Genomic DNA, 18,215 nt, shown 5'->3' on the forward strand with positions numbered 1-18,215 from the left:
AACTGATAAAAGTGTAACGGTGTCATTAACAGAAATAGAAAAATCAGATAGAAGTTCAGGACTGTGTATGGTAGGAGACAGTATGCAAGGAGAGGGCTTAGTTTGGGGATGTATTGAAATGTTAGTAATGTATCTAAATAAACTGTCTAGCAGGTAGTTAAAATATAGAAAGTAAATAAATTGCAACTGAATATATAGACATAATTATCATCTTCATAGCAATAGGAGTAGTTGAAATCACCAAAAATTGAAATGCTAGCACATAGCTGAGACTTCACTGTGTACCAGGAGCTGTGTTAAGGTAATACATGCATTATCTCATTTAATCCTCTCGATACCCCTTATGGTGGACGCTGTCATTATCCACATTTACAGAGGAACCAAACTGCAGGTTAAAGAGATCAAGTGAACAAGGACTTGGACCCAAGAAGTCTGACTCCAAAGCCTGAAGTCTTGGCCACCAGGCTCTACTGCGTCTACAAGTGTTGTTTCAACAGAGCAAGTTTGGGGGGTGGAGGCGGGGGCGGGGAGTGAGTTATGGGGAAGTGGACACAAAAGGTAGTGAAGGAGAAAAAACAAACAAGAGAACATAAAACAGCAATGGCAGGGCCAAGGGAAGCAGACATAAAGCCTAACAAATGTATAAGTCTGGGAGATCCTAAAGAGGGGCCCAAGACAGGCTAACTGACATAGGAGGATTCAGGAGGAAGTTACAAAGGATGGAATTAGGAGGCCCAGGGAAGGAGTTAGCCTGGGCCAGGAACAGAGAGGGGCAAGAGTGTGGAAATACCAAGGAATTTTGAGGAGAAGCTGAGTAATCTGAGATGGGTGGCTGTTATGTGTTGAATTGTGTCTCCCCCAAAAGATGTTGAAGTCGTAACCTCTGGTACCTGTGAATGTGACCTTATTCGGAAGTAGAATCTTTGTAGATGATCAAGTTAAGATGAGGTCAGCAGGATGGGCCCTAATCCAGTGTGACTGTGTCCTTATAAAGAGGGGAAATTTGGACACAGAGATAGACACAGAGAGAATGCCACGTGAAGATGAAGGCGGAGATTGGGGTCATAGGTCTAGAAGCCAAGGATCACCAAATACTGTCAGAGCTGGAAGAGAGGCATGGAGCAGTTTCTCCCTCATGCCCTCAGAAGGAACCGACTCTGCCAATATCTCGATCTCGGACTTCTAGCCTCCAAAACTGTGAGCATAAACTTTTGTTGTTTAAGCCAGGCAGTTTGCGATACTTTGTTATGGCAGCTCTGGCAAACTAACACAGTGGCCTGGGCCTATCAGGAAATAGAAGACGTGTTCCTCATGCCACACAGCCTCTGGAGAGAGGCTTCCAGCTAAGTCCAGGGAGATAATGCAGTAAAGGCAGCGCTTGGGCCAGAGCTTAGGAGAAATCAAATGGGAAAAGTCTTCCTCCCTTCCCCATCCAGGGAACACCTGCTTTCCTCATCCAGCCTGACTCCCCGGGGCACTGTGGGGACAGGGTGCAGGAGCGTGAGGCCAACACACATAAGGCCCACACGGGCCAGGCCTCTCTCTGGGGCGAACTCACAGCTGTGATCGGGGCTCTGAGACCAGGCTCCACTCGGGAGGTCGTCCTTAGACAGGATTGCTCCGAGTAGATACTGGAGGTTACATATGAACCCCTGGAAGTACTGTGATGAGATTGACTTTCATTTGTTTGAGGAGGAAAAGGAGGAATTCATTTTTATTTTGGTGAGGTCTCCAGAAGCCTGGGGTTTGTACAGGCTGGGAGAGTTCAGGTTGACACTGACCCCTTTTGGGGCATGGGAAGAAGCCCCAGCGGGGATGAATGCCTCCCCTTAGCTGTGGCTCCTGTCTCTGCTGTCTGTGGGTGTGGCCCCCAGTCGCCCTGCTGGTCAGGGACTGTGCCTCCTTCCTGACACACACACAGAGCCTGGCAGCCGGCGCAATCGCTCTCTGATGAAAGGAGGGTGGTGGCTCGAGAATTTCTTTAACACTTACAATAAGGATCATTTTGAAGGGAGCATGTCTCTACGTTTTCGATCCTAAATGCAGACTCAGACCGCTGAAACCCATTTAGAAGCAGGACTGAATCCCACCTAACGTTGAGACATTTCTGTATCAACATCACCTATTTTAGCCACGCCACCGTCCAAGGTCAGGAGCCACTGTTCCCCACCGTTTATGCAGTGCAATCAGCTGTCTCACCTGGAAAAAGGAATTGTAGCAAAACAGGGAGTATTAAGAAGGAAAATAGGGCTTCCCTGGTGGTGCAGTGGTTAGAGTCCGCCTGCCGATGCAGGGGACATGGGTTCGTGCCCCGGTCCGGGAAGATCCCACGTGCCGCGGAGCGGCTAGGCCCGTGAGCCTTGGCCGCTGAGCCTGCGCGTCCGGAGCCTGTGCTCCGCAATGGGAGAGGCCACAACAGTGAGAGGCCCGCATATCGCAAAAAAAAAAAAAAAAAAAAAAAAGGAAAATACTGGAAGGCAGAATTTAAAATGCAGTAATGCATCGGAAGCCTCTGGAGACTACTTAAGCACAACTAACTGAAAGCCAAGCACAGCGGCAGATTGGGAACTAGTGGGGGAATAGTGGGGGAGTATGAAACAGACCAAAATACCAGGCACTTGAAAAACTTCTGCTCCCTGACTAATCAGCAGAGTGTAAAGGAAAGACAGTCCAAGGGGGGAAAAGAAAGGGAAAGTTGAAGAAAGTGGACAATTAGGGGTAAAGTAGAAACCAGTTAATTAAAAATATATAAGGAATAGCCTTACAAGGGACTCTAATCAATAAAATAGTTCTGTGAAAGAGAGGAAGTCAGCTAGGAAATCATGGGGACCCACCAACAGCAAAAAGACCTCAGGTGTATATAGCACTTTACAAGGTATCTTCACATACAACAACCTAGAGAGAGAAGCAGGAGTTACTATTCCTACTTCACAGGGGGGAAAGCTGAAGTTCAGAGAGGGTATGTAATTTATTCAAAGTCACACATCTAGTAAGTAGCAAGGCTTGTTCTTTAGCGCTGAGAGTGCAAAGGGATTTAGTTAAAAGGCTGAATGGATTATTTTACTTTCATCTCACCAAGGGAGGTAATATAGAGAGTCCTATCTCCAAAATTTCCACTAAAATAAACAATAGATGTTTTCTCTCTACCATGCAGCAGCACATGTAGTTACAGCACAGTTGTGGGAGTCAAGCAGACCTAGGGTCCAACCTTAACTCTTTGACCTACTAACTAGAGACCTTGAACAAGCTCTTTAATCTCTCTGAGTTCTGTCTCCATAACCATAAAATAGTAATAATACTTCCTAGTTATTTTGAGTTTAAAAAACAATAATTAGGTAATAACATTGCTAATATTAAGTTTTTAGTTTTTTGAGTAATAAAAATAGGAATTATTGAAAAATTAAATTTTAAATTTTTAAGAAAGAAAATCATAATTCACTGAAGAGCATGCTCAGTTTACTCTCGTTATCTACCGCTAAGGAAAGCCTAGTGTCCGGTAATTCTACCATCAAGATACCACTAAGGTCTTCAGGTGTAAGGAGCAGAGCTACTAGGGCTGGGGGATAAGCTGCCTCCAAAGGGCTAGCCAAGCATAAACAGGGATGCAAAGTCACACCTCACTGCCCGGGGTGAGGAGCACCCAGTTCCATCCCGGGATGGAATCTGATAATCCCGACCGGAGGCCCCACCCCCACCCCCCAGCACCTGCATGCCGTCTCCTGCCACCCTCAAATGACCCTGTGAAGTAACTATTGGCATTACTCCCTTTTCGCAGATGAGGAAACTGAGGCCTGTAGAGAGTGAACAACTTGCACAAGATCAAGTCAAAGTGGAACCAGGTTAGTCTGACTCCCACTTCTGTGTTCTAAATCCATGGATTTTATGAATCAATAACTTTTTAAAAATTTAGGAAGTGATATCAAGTCGCCAATCTTGTGACAGATAAGAAAATAATTTCTAAGATATATCATTCATATAGGCATTTATTCAATTAATATTCACTGGTGTCTACTATGTTCCAGGCACTGTCTTAGGGGCCGGGGGCACAGCAGTGAAAAAAGCCAAGCCTCTGCCTCGTGTCATTATCGCTTATCATGTTTAATACCAAGGATGTTTTAATACCAAAAAGATGTTTAAAAGATATGTTAGTATAAACACATGGGAAGTAGTAATACCATACATAGATAATACTTCTGAACATAGAAATAATAATAATATAAAACACAAGAGAAAGGGTTGGAAATAATAGTACCAAACATAGGAAAAATAGCAAACACAGGAAAGACGGATGTTTTAAAGAATAGGAGAGGACTTCCCTGGTGGTGCAGTGGTTAAGAATACGCCTGCCAATCAGGGGACACAGGTTCAAGCCCTGGTCCAGGAAGATCTGACATGCCGCGGAGCACCGCAACTACTGAGCCTGTGTTCTAGAGCCCGCGAGCCACAACTACTGAGCCTGCGTGCCACAACTACTGAAGCCTGTGCGCCTAGAGCCTGTGCTCCACAACAAGAGAAGCCACCACATTGAGAAGCCCGCGCACCGCAACAAAGAGTAGCCCCCGCTCAACGCAACTAGAGAAAGCCCACGGGCAGCAATGAAGACCCAACACAGCCAAAAGTAAATAAATAAATAACTTTATTTTTTAAAAAATAGTAGCATAATTTTAAAAAAGAAGAATAGGAGAGAATCTCAGAATAAAATTAAGTTCTTCCCATGAAAGATTATTGAGAACCTATACCAACAAAACACAGGAGAAGTACAAGATCAATTGTTATTTTATGATACTAAGTTGTATGTGATTGTTTGCCCGCTTGGAGATTTATATTCAACAGCGCAATAAGAAGTGGAGTTTGATAGTCCAGCTTGTTTAAGTAGCTCATTTCAAATCTCAGTCTTTATAGAAACTTGTTTCCCATATACCTATGCAGCCAACAAAGGAAATAATCTTTTAATATCACATCTCCCAATTTTGGGTGAAACAAGCACTCCCCAACCTCCCAGAGAGACCAGGAGGAAAGCAGAACTGGAGGGCAGGGCAGGAGTCCAGCTAGCTGCTCTGCCTATCCATCTAGGAGCAGTTAGGCATTTATTTTAAAGGGATGCTGCAGGTGGGTGGGGAACACTTCAACAAAGACTAGCATGGTCTGAGACTATGCCAGGGAACTGTGCCCCCAAATCTCAGGCCCCCACAGCCATCCCAACGTGTTTTCTTTCTTTGAGGCCCCAGACAGCTTCTCCCTTCAGAAGGCCCCTATGAAAATGCAAATATTTCTGGGATGTTAAGCCTATCAGCTAACACTTTCCTTATCAGCCACAGCACCTTTGTTATCAGCAAACACCTTGGCTTAAATTATTTGACAACTTTCCAAGTGTGTGTGGGAAAGAGACCCTGCTTTGTCCCTGGTAAGGGAAGGCGAAGAGTGGAGATAGGTTGGGAGAATGAAAAGCGGGAAGGGAGAATTGTTAGACGAGACCAAAGATAAGTCTTCACTAACTTGACCACTTGCTCTGCTTGCCCTGCACTCCTACGTACTCGTGGGAGAGGGTCAGGGGAGAGGCAGAAGGTCGTGTGTGTGTGTGTGTGTGTGTGTGTGTGTGTGTGTGTGTGTGTGTGTGTGTTGTGTTACCTATGTAAGGACTCTTGGAAAGCAGAAAGCAAGTTCTGAGAAGAAGATTGCAGGGAAGTTGGTGGGACCTGAGTAGAAGATATGGGTTCTCGAGGGATAGTTGATTTGTCGTTTAATGGATTTTTTTTTTAATTTAACAGCTAGTTGCTCTCCTAATATCCAACTTGTTCCTGCTTCCCTTCTAAAAGGCCATTTGAAAATTTACCCTTATCCACTCCAGATCACATTAAGCACCCAGTGAGTAGTTACAATATGACAAACATTGACTGGTATGGGATGTTGTAGGTTATAACCAGCATCTGGCAGCTGGGGACAGTGAGCTATGATTGATGCAGTGGGTGGGATGTACCGTTGTCACAGGCTGCTCCCCAAACCACACCCCCCAGCTTTACGGTCAATACAGATGGCATCCGCTCTTACCCTCTCTCACAGTAATATAATCAGTGGCATCTATGGGTGTATATTCCCCCTAGCTCTCAGCATCATTCACTCCATTCTCCCCCTCCTAAATTCTTCTAGGTATTTTCCATTAATATGTTTTAGTGTGGCCCCAGGGACCATGAAAAAGACAATCACTTATTAAATATAATATTTTAAAACAATATCTAATGCTTCAGATAATGGATCACAACAAGATAAGGGTAATTGTCAATATACAAAATTATAAGCACAACGTCATCCCATCATTGTAAAAATAGGGTATTACATATATACATATTGATATTTAGAAAAGGAAGACAGAAAGAAAATACACCAAAATATTAACAGGGTTGATATTAATATTAACACTGGTTATCTCTGGGAACTGAGGTTGAGTGTGACTTCTACTGCCTTTCCTCAAATCCAACCCCTTCTCCCCATATTCCTTGCCATCACCAAGTCACTATCCTCTTTCACCTGGCTTTCTACAGCAGCCTCCTAATTGCCCTCTGCAGCTGGTCTTGCCAATTCACTCACCACATAGAATCAAGGGCAATCTTCTTCAAATGCATATCTGGGTACTATGGAGACAGGATAACAAACTGGTACCAGCTGTTGGCTCCTTCCATGAAACCCAACCCTAGTGATTCCCAAGAAGCAAAAATGAGCTTAATGAATCCCAATACTTATTACAAAAACTGTTTGTATGCTTGTTTGTTGGTAGGAAGTCCAAAGTTGGTTAGATCTTGGGAGTGTAGCAAGTGCAGAGAATGACAGCTAATAGCAGACAAGGGCTAGAAACTATGGATGGTGTAATGTTTTCTACTGCCATGTAACAAATTACCAGAAACTTAGCTTAAAACAACATACATTTATTATCACCCAGTTCCCGTGGGCCAGGGGTTGAGGTATGGCTTAGTGGGGTCCTCTACTCAGGGTCTTACAAGGCTGCGGTTGAAGTGTCAGCTGGGCTGCATTTTGTTATGGAGCTCTGCCTTTTCTTCCAAACTCATAGAGCTGTTGTCAGAGCTCAATTCCTGTGGCTGTAAGACTGAGGTCCCTGCTTTCTTTCTGGGTGTCAGTGGGAGCTAATCTCAGCTCCTAGAGGTCCTCGCAGTTCCCTGACATGTGGCTCTCTCACAACCTAGCCACTTATTTCTTCAAGGATGGAAGGAAAATCTCATTCTCTCCAGTCAGTTAGAGTGGAATCTTATACAACACAAGGTAATCACAGGAGTGACTATCCAATCATATTCATAGGTCCCACTCATGCTCAAGGGGAAAGGATTATACAGGGTATACACCCCAGGGAGGCAGGGCAGGAATCTTGGGAACCATCCTAGAATTCTGCCTACCACAGTCAACCCCTCGAGTCCCCAGTGATTCATGTCCCTCCCACATACAAAATAGTCCATCTGCTATGGGCTGAACTGTACCCCTCCAATATTCATATGTTGAAGTCCTAACACCCAGTACCTCAGAATTATGACTGTATTAGAAGATAAGGTCTTTAAAGAAGTAACTGAGTTAAAATGAGGTCATTAGGGTAGGTCCCAATGCAATATGACTGGTGCCTTTATTAGAAGAGGAAATCTGGGCACAGAGGTATACAGGGGAAGACCATGTAAAGACAGAGAAAACAGCCTTCTACAAGCCAAGAGAAGAGGTCCTCAGAAGAAACTAACCCTGCTGAACTGTGATCTTAGACTTCTAGCCTCCAGAATTGTGAGAAAATTAATTTCCATTTTTTAAGCCACCCAGTCTGTGGTACTTTGTTATGGCAGCCCTGGCTGATTAATACACCATCCCATGATCCTTATCCCATCACATCATCAACAAAATCTCACCATCCAAATCTAAATCTCATCATCTCAAAGTCCAAAATCTAATCATTTAAATCAGGTGCTGATGAGGATCCTGGGTGTAACCTATTAAGTACCACTCCTGGACACAATTACTCTCCATTTAAGGACCTGTGAAACTAAAGAGACCAATTATCAACTCCCAACATGCAATAGTGGAACCATCATAGGATGATATCTATAGACATTCTGGTTCAAATATGAGGAAAATAGAAGGTAAAAATTAAGTCCCTGGTCCATGACAGTTCTGACATTAAGCTAGGCAAATGTTAGACTTCCTTGATTAGATTTCAAGGCATGGGAATAAATCCTCTATAGCCTTTCACTCTCTGGACTCTGAGTCGTATTTCCTTTTTCACCCAAGGTAGCACACATTTGCAGTTGAGTAGTTTTATGAGTCTCCTTCCAGGCTCAGGACCATCTTCCTAGCCTGTGTGAAGAGCTAGAGTAGAGTGAGGAGAGCATCTTTGCAGGTGAGGGGATGGCCATGGAGATGGGAGATTGGCTTCACACAGTGGTATTGATCAAGTAATTAAATATGTTATAGGGGCTTCCCTGGTGGCACAGTGGTTAAGAATCCGCCTGCCAATACAGGGGACATGGGTTCTAGCCCTGGTCCAGGAAAATCCCACATGCCTCAGAGCAACTAAGCCCATGTGCCACAACTACTGAGCCTGCACTCTAGAGCCCACAAGCCACAACTACTGAGCCCACGTGCCGCAACTACTGCAGCCCACGCACCTAGAGCCCGTGCTCCGCAACAAGAGAAGCCACTGCAATGAGAAACCTGTGCACCACAACTAGAGAAAGCCAGTGTGCAGCAACGAAGACCCAGTGCAGCCAAAAATAAATAAGTAAATTTATTAAAAATAAAAATATATATATATATGTTATAGACAGTGGGAGCCAGGTTTCTCATCATCACAAAACAAAGTTACAAATATAGAAAAGAAGAAAATTAGAATAAACTCCGTGATGTTGGATTGGAAGTAGAGGTATAATTTGCAATATATATATAGTTATACATATAAATACAGAATTGAGTGTGTGCACATATATATACACACATATTCCTTAGCTCTTTCCATTGAGGGGTCTTGGGAGCAGCAACACCCCATAGTAATAAGCACACCTATTGCCCAGATCCTGGCTTCTAAGTATCATTCTCCACTTAAAGGAACTAGGGCTCTTTAGAGAAATGTCTGAGTTGAAGACTGGGGCAGGGAATATAAGATGAGCCTATAACATTTTTTTTTTTTTGGCCAGAGACAACAGAGTACTCAAAGAATGATAAAGATATGTAAAAACCACACAAATGCCAGCTTAAAGAGGCTTCCGGTGGTCAAATTGAGGACAATTTGAATGTCAAAATAATGATAGTAAAAATTATAATTCATTGAATAAATTAGGAGAGAAACAGTGAATCCTTACAGAAGTAAAATAGTAAATGAATAAATTGGAAGTTTGTTGAGGAATAGGATAGTTACATAGTTTTACTTTTTTTCACACAAAATATTTATTAGTTACAAAGAGGAAATAAGTAACTTAAGACTAGAGAGCCTGGGGAACATCATCTTAATAAAGCAACCAAAGTTAACATCATCAGTAACCAGAAAAAGTGAAATTTTGTATCACCTGGTATGATACACTAAGAAGAACATAGAATCACTTCTGTGTTATTCCTTCCAAAGATGCATAACCTGAATCTAATCTGAGGAAAGAGCCTAAATGAAGAGACACTCTATAAAATAACTGACCTATAATGCTTCAAAAGTGTCAAGGATATGACAGTCAAGGAAGATCAGAGAATCCTTCCAAATTGAAGTTAACTAAAGAGATTTGACACATGCAACACATGATTTTGAACTGGATACTTTTGCTATAAAGAATATTGCTGCAACACTTGACAAATTTTAAATGGGGTATGATGACAGTTATGCTTTGAGGTTAATTTTCTGATTTTGTTCATTGTATTGTTGGTATATAGAAGAATGTCTTTATTTGTAGGAAATACACACCAAAGTTTTCAGAGTAATAAGGAATCAGGTTGGTAACCAATTCTCAAACAGTTAAGAAAAAATAGTTACCTCTACCGTACTTGTAGCTTTTCTGGAACTTCATAATTCTTTCCAAAAAATTTAATTAAAAAATACATGATGCTACTGAGGGATGGGGGGAGGGAAGGATTGGGAGTTTGGGATTAGCAGATGCAAACTAGTATATGTAGGATGGATAAACAGCAAGGTCCTGCTGTATAGCACAGGGAACTATATTCAATATCCTGTTATAAACCATAATGGAAAAGAATATGAAAAAGAATGTGTGTATAACTGAGTCACTTCGCTGTACAGCAGAAATTAACACAACACTGCAAATCACTATAGTTCAATAAGGATTTTTTAAAAAACCCTTTTAGGGGGGCTTCCCTGGTGGTGCAGTGGTTGAGAATCTGCCTGCTAATGCAGGGGACACAGGTTCGAGCCCTGGTCTGGGAAGATCCCACATGCCGCGGAACAACTGGGCCCATGAGCCACAACTACTGAGCCTGTGCGTCTGGAGCCTGTGCTCCGCAACAGGAGAGGCCACGGTAGTGAGAGGCCCGCGCACCGTGATGAAGAGTGGCCCCCGCTTGCCGCAACTAGAGAAAGCCCTCGCACAGAAACGAAGACCCAACACAGCCCAAAATAAATAAATTAATTAATTAAAAAACAAACTCTTTTAGGAATTATAAACCAAGATCAAAACAAAACATATACGTATATATATAATTGAAAAATAGGCTGTGGTCTGACTCCCCCTGGGCAACTGTCCTCCATCTCTGCCTTGCAAGCCATCACCGACCTGTGGGAATGGAGAGCAATAGTTTGCTGCCCATCTCAGTTTGGGGAAAGGAGCTGCTATTGTCAGCACAGCAGCCGCTGCCTGAGTGGGGCTCAAGGTTTTCCATCTGTCCACATTTCTGCTGTAATTTCACTGACAAATCATTCTCACCATTCTCAAAATATTTGGCCCATCTATACCAGGGTCACCAAATCAAAGACCCAGTTCTGGCTCTAAAATCTCTCCCATTCTTTAGATTACAGATCTCTGTCTGCCCTTGAATATTCCTCAACCAGCCAGGCACCTGGGTCTCCTCAGAAATAGATTTACTTGCTATTATATGCTGAGGAATGTTGCTGACTTTTGCATGAGATTTCCTGCTTTCTCTCAGCAAGTGACTAAACTGGTTACAGCTAATTCTGCTGGGAGGTAACCAGCTGTTTTTGCACAATCCTGCAGCCATTTCCGTGAATGAACTTGGGAGAATTGTAGAATTGAAAAGCTGCCTAAGGCTCTGGTGCCTGATAGCTTTAGTAGGCTTTAGCGGCCTCAGCAATGGACTGAAGATAAAGAAACATAAAATCTATTAACAGCTGCTCTGAAAATGTCTGTGCAGTCTTCGGTGAGATAAAGGATCTCTCTATTCTTGTGGATGATATGATGATAACACCTCTACCCCACACCTATTGTCAAGGTGCACGTGAGGATACACAGAGTGTATTTAGAAAGTGTCTTGAGTTCTTTATTAAGAGAACAGGGTGTAGCCCTATTGCTGTATTTATTCAGTGCTTAGTGGAAGGGAGCAATTTTAAACCCTAGCCTTTCTAAATAAAATAAAGATGGGTATTATTAACAATTACATTATAGATAATAGTTTGTGTTTAATCATTTATTTGTTAACACATATTCATTGAGCACATACACTGTGCTGACCACCGTCTAGGCACAAAGGACGCAGCTGTAAACAGGACAGCATGGTCCCTGCCCTCATGCGGTATAGAGTCTAGTGGGGAGACACAACTAGCCAGTCCTTACACGTGAGGTGAGCGACAATAAGAGAGAAAAAAGAAGTTTTAACTTTCAATGAAAATGGCTATTATTATTAGACAAGTAAAAAAAAAAAATCACAGGTTTGGAAGTCAGAAGAGGATTTGAGACCCAGCTCTCCTGCTTAATGTTACATGAGCCTCAGGAAGTCACTTCTGACAGCCTTAATTTCATCAAAATTCTCTGAAACTCAGTTTAGCAATACTTTTACACCCTCTTTCATGAGGTTTTTGTGAAGCCCAAACAAGATAATCAATGTGAAAGCAATTAGAAAATGCAGACATGTGAGTTTTTATTGTTGCAGAGTCTTATACAACACTTGAAAGTGGTTGTTTTCATTTGTTCTGACCACTCTGGGTGGAGGGGGCCAAGTGTGTCACTGTGCCTACCAGAGGTGTCCCTGCCAAGCCCTACCAGCTGCTGTAGGAGAGGGCTGTACCCAGACATTATAGACCCACTGCTGTCTTCCTCGGCCCACTGGCCTCAGCCCTGTCCCACTCAAAACAATAAATTGGATGGAAACACAGGGATATGTTTATCAACGTATAGCACAAATGAAGCTGAGAATAGAAAACACAAAGATTGACAAGAGTCAGGATCCAAAATGACCTCCCCAATATAACAAGATGAAATATAATCAAGATAAATGTAAAGTCCTGTATTTAGGTTCACTGGCTTTGCTGAGGTCATGAGGAGAGTTTCTTTAAATGGAACCTGACTCTATTCTTCATGAGTTCCTATACAGGATCAGATATCAGTGACTTCTAGTCCCCAGCAGATCCATCTGCAGGAACCATGGGCTGTGGGGGACTAGAACAGTCCCTGACTAATCCCTGGAATCGCAGCAGGACTTGCTTTTCTGAGAAGCATGGGGTTTCTTTCTCCTGCCACTGCTCTTAACAGCATAGAACCTGGGCTCTCAGGCCTCAGAATTGTACGCAATTCAACAAATGTTTGACTATTTACTGTGTTTCAGGAACTGTGCTAGGGCCAGAAGAGATTTACAAGTTGACTAAGACATAATTCTACCCTCAAAGAACTCAGCTTACTGAGGGTTGAGGAGTACACTTAAACAAACCAGTCTCCCACAGAGCAGAATGTGATAATAGCCAATAAAGAGATGTGTCCCTGGGCGCTCCTAAAGTGGACTCCAAAGTGGAAGATCTACTCTAGATCTGGTCAGAAAAGGCTCTGCAGGAGTAGTGGCATTTGAATTGTGCTCGTAAGGATTAATAGATAGCTATGGAGGTAGAGAGGGCATTTAGGTGGAAGGAATGGCCTAAGTAAAGGCATAGAGGTGTGAAAGAGTGGGAGGTATTCAAGTCTCAGCCAGCACAAGATTTGGGCCAGCACCCAGGGCATCAACAGTGGAGGAGCAGTCAAGAAGGCTGGTAGAATAGGCAGCTTCTGAAATGGTTCCCAGTGATGGCCTCCTGATATCCACTCCCTCCCTGTGTAATCCCTCCCCGCCCCCACCATGCAATAGGCTATAAAAGACTGGGCTGATTTCCATCTTGTTCATCATCTCTCTCTCTCTCCTCTCTCTCTCATTCAATTTGATGAAACCAGCTTCCATGTTATGAGCTGCCCTATGGAACAGCCCAATTTACAAGGAACTGAGGGCAGCCTCTGGCCTACAGCCAATGAGGAACTGAGGCTCTCAGTTCAAAAGCCCACAAGGAACTGAGTCCTGCCAACCACCACCAGGTGAGCTTGGAAGCAGATCCTCCCCAGTCAAACCTGGAGATAAATGTCACCCCAGCTGATGCCTTGATGGCAGTCTCTGAGATACCCTGAGCTGGAGAACCCATCTAGGCCATACCCAGATTCCAGGCCCATAAGAACTGTTAGATAGTAAATATGCACTGTTCTAAGCAACTAAGTTTGGAATAATTTGTTATGCAGTCGCAGATAGTTAATATACATAGAAAGGATTAGAGGCAAGATTCGGAGGACATTCAATAGCAGACTGATATGTCTGACCTATGACTGATATATCTTGCCAATATCTGATAGGCAACTGTGAAATATTAAAGATTGTAAGTAATGCTGTGAACAGAAACAGGTTTTCAAACACTGATCTCGCAGTGATACACAAGAGGAGCTGGAAAATGAAGACTCCCAAGTTAAGAAATTATACAAAACTGTTGATGAACACATGATTCCCTGGTGAGAAGCAAAGAAGACTTGAATAGTGCCATTGAGAGGAGAGGGAAGACAGGGAAGATGTGAAGTAGACTTGCCTGGTCTTGGCTGTTGATGGCATGTAGGGATGAAGAAGAGGGAGGGAATTAAAAGAAGATTCCAAAGAATAAGGAATAGGAAGCTGGAAATATGGAAATATCATTTATAGAGATTAAGAGCACAGACAGAAAAGCACAGAAAATTTTGAGGGAAAGATAACGGGTTCAGCTTTGGACCTGTTAAGTTTAAAGTGCCAGTGAAATATTTAAAGAGTTTGATACTCAAGACTGACTTCCCTGGTGGTCTAGTGGTTAAGAACCCGCCTCCCAATGCAGGAGATGCAGGTTCCATCCCTGGTTGGGGAACTAAGATCCCACATGCCACGGGGCAACTAAGCCGCACATCACAACTACTGAGCCCACGCGCTCTAGAGCCTGCATGCTGCAACTAGAGAGAAGCTTGCACGCTGCAATGAAGATCCCATGAGCTGCAAGTAAGACCTGACACAGCCAAATAAATAAATTAATGTTTTTTAAAAAAGACTAAAGTTGAAGCCAGAAGTTTAGAGTCACCTACATGAAGGTCAGAATCTGCTCCTAATGGGGACAAGGGTTGCAGATCAGAGCTCAAGCGGCCCAGCAAGGATCTTAACACACAGCATGAGAAGGTGAGCTGCTCAGGGATCGTGTCCCCACCCTTTTCATCTTGAAATCATGGAGATCACAATGTGAGGGATCACTGGCTTATTCCTGATGATTCCAGGGAGCCTGGCATTTTGCTGGGAGAACCCAGTGCTCAGCCCATGATTCAGCTGGGAAAAGTGTAGTTTTCTTGCATGAATATACCAAAGGCCAGCCCAGGGAATGATGTAATGTCTTCAGGTCTCATTCCAGAGGCCCATTCAAGATGAATACTCATATTCATGTTTTTTCAGAAAAGAGGCTATCTCATAAATACAGAAAGCATAACAATGGTTTCAGGGGCTGAGGGCAGGGGAAAGTGAAGAATTGTTTAATGGCTATAGCGTTTCAGTTTCACAGGATGAAAAAGTTCTCAAGATTGGTTGCACAACAATGTGAATATACTTAACAATACTGAACAATACACTTAAAAATTGTTGAGATGGTGAATTTTATGTTGTGTGTGTTTTATGTGATAGCATTCTGGTACTATCAGAGAAAATAATTAAAATAGCTACTATTTACTAACTACCTCCTCCATGCCATGTGGTTATAAAGTAATCCTTATGAAAATCCATTGATATGGACTATTATCCTGAGAGAGGCTAAGAAATGTAAACAAGATACATAGCTGATGAGTAGCAGAGCCAGTATTTGGGCTGAGATCCCTCTGATTCCAATAATGTGCTAGTTCCTATGCTACACTGGTTGAAATGGAGAGGAAAAACAAGTTTCAGATGTGGAAGACAACTTTAGGTGGGGAGAATGAAATTGGGAGGATATCATGAGTTTTAGATCAGGAACCACATCTTACTGTTTTTTATTACTCCCAGCACAATGCAATGCACTCTGAGGCCTTCAAGAAATGTTTTTGAATAAGTGAATGATGAATAATCATTATTAAAAAAAACAAAACAAAACGATTCCTCCCCTTTGCCTCTAGAAACTTCGGTAACTGTTTTTCTCTGGCTTTCCGACCAGCCAGTCAAAAGTAAGTTTATTTCAAATGAGAAAGACCCCTGGGACTTACAGTTTCTCGTCCAATGTGTAAAGAGTTTGGAAGTCATCACTCCCCTCCTCACAACAAGAAAAAAATGTGCACAAACTGAAAATCAATCACTCTTCTCAGATCCATCAGAGAATGAGGTCATAGAGCAAAGTACTGCCCTGAAAACTGGAGAGGCTACTAGGCAGATACAGAGAATCACCACTTACTAGGAGCAGAAGTCCATAGATGGAGCCAATACTTAAATTACAATTGATGAACTGCTGGAGGTGTAGTGAGGAATAGCTCGAGAGTTAAAACCTGAAGGGATGGCAGTCTTAAGGGGTCCCCCACACTTTCCTGAGTTTCACTGGATTCTCACTGGGAAAATTAGAGAAAAATCTCGTCATTCTTCCAGCAAGGGGGTGGAGGGTGGAGAAAGTAACCATTTTCAGATATGCCCAGAGCTCTCTGTTCTCCTTAATAAGGCCTTCCCTCAAAGCTATTTTACCAGAGCCTAACTGACCTGGGGAAGGAAAATGCTCAATTCCTGCCCCCTCGAAACTTCCATGACCTTATTTGGGAAGAATCTCTAAGGAAACCCAGAGACAACAGGGGAGACAAAAACAAGGACACTAGAGAACATTTTATCCTCTGACACTGAAGCTACAGCAAATAGTCAACACAGCCTAACTCCTCACTAGATAAACATAAAGCCTCACACCAAAGACCAATCTACCTTGGTTCCTTTTCCTCAGATTTATCACATATGGCTTTCAACAAAAAATTACAAGGCGTCAGATGATGTGACTGCAACCTCACAAGACACCTCAAGCCAGAACCACGTAGCCATGCTTTTGAAATCCTGAGCCACAAAAATTATGAGGATAGATATTATTGTTGTTCTACACCGTTAGCTTTTGGTGTAATTCATCTTGCAACAGTAGAAACTATTATAATATATTCATTAGTAACCAGCCCTTCTACCCTGACATAAGCATTTAAATGCTATAAATTTCCCTCTGCATATTGTTTTAACTAAATCCCACAAATTTGGATAGGCAGTATTTTTCATTATCATTAAGATGTAAATATTTTCTAATTTCCATTATTTCTTCTTCTTTGACTTATGAGTTACTTAGAATTATGTTTCATAATTTCCAAATATATATTGTAATTTGTTATTGATTTCTAGTTTAACTGCATTTTGAACAGAAAATATAGTCTATATGATATAACCTTTTAAAAAAATTACAAGGCATACTTAGAGGTAGAAAAACATAGTCTGAAGAGATTAAATTTTAAAAAAAAAGTATCAGAACAAGACTCAATACGGCAGAGATTTTGGAAAAGACCTCTGAAGGATCCTGGTGAACTCCATTTCTTTGGGAGGAGGAGTTTTTTTTACCTCCTGACTCTGTGACCCTAGACAAGCTTCTCTAAAGCTGGTCCTGCTCATTGTTCTACCACAAGTTCTGTCACATCCACACTTTCCTTTTTATTCTGTTGTCCCCTGAATCTAGGCCCCCATGCCACTTGGATTATTGTATAATCTCCTAACTTCTCCCCACCTTCCTCTCTAGGTACCCTAGATGCTGCTCCAGGTTGATTATTCCAAACACCTCTTAGCACATGCCAGCTCCACCTTTAAGACTCCACTGGTTTGGAGCCAAGTCCTGAAGGAGCCCTCCAAGCTAGTCCACCCCCTCCTCTGCCATGTCCCAGAGGCTTGCCATGATCATGTCCAGCACCTCACTGCTGCTTATGCCCTTTGCACTACCTCGTTCTTCCTCTCCATTTATCCACCTGGGGGTGAACTTCCAGGCACAGCTCAGTGCCTCTCCATCTCTATGTGAGCCTCAGCCCTCTGTAACCACAGAGGGCTTTCTCCGTATTTCTATAACGTTTAACGTTTTTTCTCTACTGTTCATTTCACCTTTATTATTCACTGTTGATGACACCAAAGAATTATGTAAGCTATTTACTGATCATTGCGTGCCAGGTAGTTTCCATACTTACATACTTTACATACTCATTGATTCTTACCAAATTCCCATAGTAATATTATTATTACTGTGTAATAGTATATTATATTAGCAATAGTATTGTCATCCTCATTTTTCGAATGAGGAAATTGAGACCCAGAGAGGTTATGCAACTTCTTCAAGGTCACAGCAGTGGTAGAGTTGAACATCCAAATCAGGTCTGTGGAACCCCAGAGCCTATGTTCTTTTTATATTATGTGATTTCTCACCCACTTTGTCATTACTAATTCAGCAAACAATCATAGTGTACCTAATATGTGCAATGCATGTATGTATTATAAGAGGGTTAAAGATCAATTAGACAAAAACCTGGCCTTCAAAGAGCTTTGAGATATACTCCTTTATGTTGTCATTTCTCTTTTTCTGTATTTTCTGTCTTTCCATGCCTGGGATAACTATACCTTCACACAGTGGAGGATCTTTTCCATTGGACTATAAGTGCATGAGGTCAAGAATGGGGGTCTCTCTTAAGCAATGCTTTTTCTTCAATATTTAGCACAGTATCTCACACGTAATAGATACTCAAGAAATATTAGTTGAACAA

This window comes from Stenella coeruleoalba, assembly GCF_951394435.1.
Source record: "Stenella coeruleoalba genome assembly, chromosome: 1".
Taxonomy (NCBI): domain Eukaryota; kingdom Metazoa; phylum Chordata; class Mammalia; order Artiodactyla; family Delphinidae; genus Stenella; species Stenella coeruleoalba.